This window comes from Triticum urartu, chromosome 5A (assembly GCF_056163025.1).
Source record: "Triticum urartu cultivar PI428250 chromosome 5A, HENAU_Tu73, whole genome shotgun sequence".
Taxonomy (NCBI): domain Eukaryota; kingdom Viridiplantae; phylum Streptophyta; class Magnoliopsida; order Poales; family Poaceae; genus Triticum; species Triticum urartu.
The window spans coordinates 598957599-598965078 of record NC_141877.1 but is presented as its reverse complement, the minus strand read 5'-3'; the positions used below and the strand labels follow the sequence as shown (position 1 = coordinate 598965078).

General features: G+C 45.4%; 1 long non-coding RNA gene across 1 annotated transcript; it reads right to left on the bottom strand.

The window, feature by feature from the left end:
- Positions 1-257: 257 nt before the first annotated feature.
- On the bottom strand, positions 258-2457 carry LOC125510943 (uncharacterized). Its single transcript, XR_015603601.1, has 2 exons — positions 1866-2457; positions 258-640 (listed from the first exon to the last, which is right to left on the bottom strand). It is a non-coding gene; the product is annotated as an uncharacterized LOC125510943 (long non-coding RNA).
- Positions 2458-7480: the final 5023 nt, after the last annotated feature.

Genomic DNA, 7480 nt, shown 5'->3' with positions numbered 1-7480 from the left:
ATCATCTCTCTATTTTTGTGTATCATTCGATGGACAACACTAGTATATGCTTAGATCTAGACACTAGTGCATGAGTTGGAGTACTTGAAGCTCGATAGAAGGTACTAATAAGAAACTTGTCCATGCAGAAGTGAAGAAACAAATATATAATATATGAGTTGGGTTTGTTTAGTTATTACAATGCGCGCATTCATGAACCAAAAGGTAGCTTGTTAGTGAGCCCCACAACGGTCCCATGTCAAGCCGCCACACTCAAGTATAAGCCCATTGTTGGCTAAATTGCAGCTTAATTTGTTGGTTGCTCGTGTTTACTTTTTGGTGTCCAATTTTACTAAGTAGTGTGAGAAGATTACAAACTGTCGAAAAGAGTACAAATTGTTGGGTCGATTATAGAATCTGGTGACATACATACAAAGATGAACGAGGAGTACAATGAAGCGAATATTGGACTAAAAGGTTATACACTTCATAAAGTGAAAATAACCAGATTTTCTAGCTTGATAGCTGTCGACGCATATTGTCCGCCTGTGATTGCTCTGTTCTACTTATCCACTTTGCTCATGATGTCGAACGCCGAAAAGTATTATAGATGCCAATAAAATGAATGTTATCTATCGTTCATTCCCCTTTCATAATGCACCTTCAACAACACAATGAGCAAATATAATTACTCAGTGTAGTAAGAAAGGAGAGTCGAAGGCTTTGAATATACAGAAGATAATGCAAAAACAATTCGCTAACCTCAACTAAAGTAGACATGCCAAGTATTTCTCATATTTTCAGCATTCACTTGATATGGCGATCAGGTAACACGGTAACAATTAGTAGAACATTATCTGCTCCTTTGGACCATGCATTGTAAAACTACCAAGCATCAAATGATGAACTCTTTGTACAGAAGAGGACACTATGTTCAGAACAACATATTATGAACCTTCCTTTCATTTGAAATTCCGTGTTCAGGAGATGAGATCATGAGTCTTCCATGCATTTGAACTATAACATATGGCCTAGTATACATTATCTTTACTACATTGTGCATAGCCTCAAATAGTCAAAATTTCTCCGGTTACATATTATAAAGGTTTGCTTTGTTGTATGCGGGAATGAAATGTAGTTCGCATACTCATCCCAATCCTTAATGAAATGTAACTAGCATATTCATCCCAATCCCTATTCAACGAGACCCTCCGAAATAAAAATCCTTGAAGTAGCTAAAGTGGAAAAAAAATATGCTCCAGAAGAACCTCTATTTTTACTCAAATTTGTGCTTAGCTGGTCAACAATGGAAAAGATGTTTCTTTCTTTCTATGTTGGAGCATGCTTTTTGTTGTCTCTTCCTTCCGGCAAGTTGTGTAATTGAAACTGGAGTACAGAATCAGGATGTAGATACTAATTAATCCAACTCCCACTAAATAATTGCGTCAACATACATGACACCAATTAATGCAATGGTTAATGTCTATCATCTGTGTTATAGTTCCAAACTGAGTGACCAATTTGAAAAGAATTCACAATATGTTTCCCTCATATATGTCTATGACGAGTTTGCTCATGGACTTTCATTGGTGCAATATTTGACAACATTTTTAAGATGATAAACCAATTATGTTAGTCAAGCAACCTCTGTAAGCTAACTATAAACTGTCAGTACTATTTCACAAGGGATAAGCATCAAATTAAACATGTGTGCACGCCTTCTTTCTTAGGAACGCAACATATTTAAATGTATATCCTACAAAATCTGAAAATTTGCAGCCTCTGAAACTAGCCAAACATTACTTACACCAAAACACATAGGAAGTAGGGGCGCATGTCCCAGCGAGGGAAAAATCGCATGTGGTCGAATAGGAGGAAGAGGTTACCGGAGTTGAAGTCAGGGACGCAGCAGTCGCAATGTAGTGGAGGCGGTCGACAAGGTGAAAGTGGGCGAGGCAAGGTCCTGGAGCTGGGGAGTCAGGGACATGACCGAGGTAGGGTGGGCGACGTAGCTGAAACCGACGAGGGTCGACGGAGAGGGTCGGGTACTGGAGGACAACGATGTTTCCGACTTCGTGGTGCTGGCTCCCATGGCCAGCGGGGAGAGACATTGTCATAAAGAGCGTGATGGTGAGGTCGGGTGTGAAGACATGATGCTATGCAGCCCATCCCAAGAAATCCATGCCGGTGGCCGCTGGCTCCCGTAGCCAGCCAGGGTAGGCGTAGTGTAGTGGGTGAGGTCAGGGGCATGCAATGCTCTATTGGCATGGGAGAGGCGGGCTTCATTCGACGGCCATGGGAGAGTCAACACTTCTGGTGCATAGGGAGGGGTGGATCTAAACCGGAAGGATGAAGAAGAGAAGAAGATGTGGTTGCGCCAGATCGATGCGAGAGGATAAAGCGATAGGGTGGGACCTGCTCAGTTTCTGAAGTTCATGAGAAACATCTAGTCTAGTCTAAACCAACAAAAAAATTAGCGTGCTGCAAAATAGCATCACCTTTTAAGATGCACTATTAGCGAGAAATTATACATTGATTTATTTAGTAAGGCATTGCTCAAAACGTTGGAGCATGCTATTAGCGGTGCTGTAGTGTGCTATATTTCAGTGGTCTAAACACACTATAGAACTGGGAGTGAATTGTGTTAGATGCATCATAGGTCCTCGAACTATTTCAGAGGTGGCACGTAGGACCTCGAACTATGAAAATCATCATCCAAGTCCACAAAGTGCAATATGTGTGTTATCTTGGTCCTCAAACTATTTCAATGTTGTCACATAGGTCCTTGAACTATTTCAGAGGTGTCACATATATAGACACTTATTACACTTTAATGATTTTCAAGGACCTAGATGACACTTTTCATAGTTTGAGGACCTACGTGACACCATCGAAATAGTTCGAGAACCGAGGATGCACTTCACTCTAGATAAATGAAGAGTGAGCCAGAGGAAAAACCAGACACACGTTGATTATGCACACACAATTATCTAGGGAAGCATTTCTTAGAACGCTAGAGCATGTTATTAGTGGTGCTATAGCGTGCTATTTTTTCAACGGTCTAAACATGGTACAAAACTGAAAGTGAACTATGTTAAAAAAACAAGAGTGAATTGGAGGAAAAACGCTAGAGCGTGGTATTAGCGGTGTCGTAGTGTGCTATTTTTTCAGTGGTCTAAACACACTACAAATCTAGGGGGGCAAAGGAAAAAACAAGATACAAGGTGATTATGTACACATAATTATCTAGGGGGGCACTGCTTAGAATGCTAGAGCGTGTTATTAGTGGTGCTATAGCGTGTTATTTTTTCAATGGTCTAAACATAGTATAAAACTGGAAGTGAAGTACATTAAAAAACCAAGAGTAAACCGGAGTAAATACGCTAGAGCGTGCTATTAGCAGTGAGCATAGTGTGCTATTTTTTCAATGGTCTGAACACATTATAAAACTATGTTAAAAAAAATCAAGAGTGGGCCACAGTAGAAACCGGAGACATGTGTGTTATGCATACGGAATTAATAGAGACACGTCGCTTATGCACACGGAATTATCTAGCGTGGCATTGCTTAGAACGCTAGAGCATGCTATTTCTTCAGTGGTCTAAACACAATATAAAATCGAGAGTGAACTGTAAAAAACCCAGAGTTAATTGGGGGGAAAAACATGACACATGTCAAGTCAACGCCCAACAGTGCAAACGCATGGGAGGAGGCCTAACTTTGGGTTCAAGAAAAGCCCCCGAACTTATAGAACACGAGTGCAATTGAGTGAGGGGACTTGTAGCCGAGCGTTGTTTGCTTGGTAGTGGAGGTGAAAAGAAATGCACGAACGACATGTATAGGGGTTTGCGGTGGCGACGGGTGGAAGCGTGTGGATTTTTGTCTGCAGGATTGCCCAAAGACCATCGGGACACAAGCTTTTTAGCCTGTGAGCTAGCCCAAGCAAAGCTAAGCTTGGCACGAGATACAAACGAGCCCAATAGGGTAGCCAGCCGCAACCTATTTATGTGTCGGTCTAAGCCCTATCTGAATCGAGCCACGATGAGTGTGGGGAGGGCCCACAAGTTCAAGCCATTGGTCTAGATTTACGTGAGATTATACTCAGAGAATTTATCCCGATACCCTCTATTCTCAAAACTTCTCATGCTGTCTATAATCAAGCCCATATGTATCATGCATGAACACAACATGTGAATAGTTCTTGTAACTTGTTTCTACCAACCGACTGACCTCTACGTCGAAGATATATAGAGCGAAGCAGTGAGTGAAGATGCAAGAGTTGAGTCAATTACTTAGCAATAACTGGGTGGTACTACAACTATACATACGTGTAGCTAGTGTAGTACTATATATTCAGACTGGTGGCGTAGCTTGTTCCAGTGATAACTAGGAACCAATACAACTTTGTATCCCTGGTGGCTGAGAATCATGATTATATCTCAGACCGTAGAAACGCCTTGTTTTCTCATTCACTATAATGTACTGTCATATTAATCATTCCACATACAGATCAGATGATTTTCGTTCATTATAATGCATGTACCATACCCAACACGAGTCATTGTCTTGTTCAAACTGGCAACAAGACCCACTGGTGGTGTTCAAGTTCAACACTTCAACTGTTCGATCGGATTGCGTCTGGCAGCAAGAGACGCTGCTCTACCTGCGCTCACATATTTGATGCCGCGGGCACTCGACGCTGGTCTAGTCGTGTTGGATCCACCTGCCCGCGCGGCACTGACTCGAAGAAGACCGCCACTACCGGAATCGCCCCCTATGCCGACGGCCAGGGCCGTCGGCAACATATGCGTCGGCACAGCCAGGGAGGCCGTCGGCTTAGAAAAGCCGTCGGCATATATGATACGCCGACGGGGGCCGTACATCTATGCCGACGGCCCCGGCCGTCGGCAACTATCACGCCTAACGGCGGCCGCCGTCAAGTCTGCCCAATGACTGATCGTCACGTGGCACCTCTATGCTGACGGCCTAGCCGTCGGCTTAGTCAAAACCTATGCCGATGGCTAGACCGTCAGCATAGGGGTGCCATGGGGCGACCAGCCGTTGCTCGTGGACCAGGTCTATGCCGACGGCCGGGCCGTCGGCATAGTTTGAAACTAAGCCGACGGCCAGGCCGTCGGCATAGTTCTTCATACAGAGCTCCCAGTAGCTGACACGTGGCACCTATGCCGACGGCCTAGCCGTCGGCACAGTTTTTAAACTAAGCCGACGGCTAGGCCGTCGGCATAGGTGCCACGTGTCAGCTACTGGGAGCTCACGCTAGCCCTATGCCGACGGCCTAGCCGTCGGCAAAGTTTGCTTTTGCTTTTTTTTCTTTTTTCTGTTTGTTTTCAGATCAATTCAATTCAAATAGCAGCACATATCAGCAGATATATATGATGAGATAGACATATAAAACACAACAGGATATCATTCGGCACCATCACAACAATATATGCATAAGCATCATCACACACAAGTCTCTAAATGAATATCATCACAACCAACATAAACATATAGAGAAGCAGACAAGTCATCTAAATGATCATCACCACACACAAGTCACCTCAAGCATCATCACCACACAAGGATCATCGAGCACCGTGGAGGTCGTCACCGCCAAGACGGCCAAAGCCCAGGTCGTCACTGCTAGCGGCAGCGCTACCGCCAAGACCGCCTCTGCCTCCATCTCCGCCTCCGCCTCCGTGGATCGGAGTGGTCGGGCTCCGTGTCTCCGGAGTGCTGCGAAGACCACCGCCAACGGTAGATCCACATGTTCCCTGGATGTTGAAAAGACATATGCACGGGATATATGACTGTGTTGAAAGGCATGACATGCTTTGGGTGAATAGATTGGGGATGAACTAACCGGTGAGGGGCCAGCGTTCTGTGCCACAAACTCCTCAAAGCTCATCAGCACTGGTTGTGCTGGAGGGCATTGTGCTGGAGGGAACTGAGGACACCTGCCGGCCGCCATATCCTGAAAAGCCTGATGCATCTGGCTATCCCTCTGCACTTGGTGTTCATAAAGCCTCTGATGCCACGCCATGGTCTCCTGGCGTGTGTACTCCATGTAGGCCTACGGTATGACATGATGGAACTCATAAAACTACTAAATGCGGAAAATGAAGTGAGCAATGAAGATAAGAGGGAAAATACTTACAGATTGTTGCTCCTGAAAGAGGGACTGTGTACTGGTCACTGGCTGGCTCGTGCGCTGGCTCAGGCTCGGGTCGATCCGACGAAGCTGTGTGTAGGAGATACTAGGAGTGATCACAGCATCGAGAACCGCCTCCCGACCGTGCTCCTTAGGCCCCATGCTCACCACCGCCCTGTCGTCCAGAGGCGCCGCAATGGGGTCAGGTGTGTCAGGATGCAACTTCAGATACGCTTCAGAGTAGGCCTGCTTCCTCCCCGCGGTCTTCTTGCCGTAGTACTGGGGCTCGCCAGGCTTGGAGTCCTTCCGCGTATGGGCGATCTCCCACGCCTGCATGTCTGAGAGCGGCCGCTTCAGTTTCTCCTCCTGCACCACCAAACAGAGGTTAGTCATACATAAGAAAGTGATGGTAAATAGAAGAAGAAGAATGTTTAATGGGGTTAGTCATACATTAACTGCCTTGTGGAGATAGTGATTTCGGTTTCCCTGAGCATGTACTCCCTCCGTCCCTCGGTTAGCCTTATTTTTGGTTCTCATAGCCGCCCAGGCTCCAGCCTCATCACACCAAAGATCCACCAATGCCGCCCAGGACTCGTCTTTTCCATAACACCAATTTGGACACACCTACATAATAAAAGCATAATGGCATGTAGGTGTGTCCAAATTGGTGTTATGGAAGCATAAAGCATAAAGCATAATGTACCACAAGGTAATGAAAGCATAATGAAAGCATAATATATGAAAGCATAATGAAAAATCTTTTATACTTACCGCCAAGAACTCGGGCCTCTCCAAGGTAATGCCCATCCTCCGCGCTTCTTCCTTGGTCATCTTCACACCAAGATAGTTGTGGTAGTATGTGGAGATGGCCACATAGCGCACCTCGTACTGCATCTGGCGGGCCTTCTTCTTGCATTGGCGCAGCACGATCTGGTCCGCTCTAGCCCTGTGCTCCGGAAGAACTCAATAGAATGTCTACAATCATGCATGAAACAAGAATGGAAGAAGCCATGAGTTAAATCATTCATGAAACTAGAATGGACTTGTGCTTCTGAAGAGAACTCACCCAGAAAGTAGTGATCACGGCCTTGGCATGGGTCTCATGGTCCGCGTGGCGGGCCGCTTCCCAGTGGTCCCAGCTCGTGGCCAAAACCCGACGGTCCGGCTGCCTGACTGGATCAGGACAGTACAACCCCGGCCAATATAACTTCAGCAAGACGGTGATGAGGCCGTTGGGAATACGGACCCCTTTAGAATATATCCAGTTGCTGCAAAAGAATGAACTATTAGCATGTGACAAGCAAAATAAATAACAACCGGAATAAGCATGTGACAAGCAAAATAATG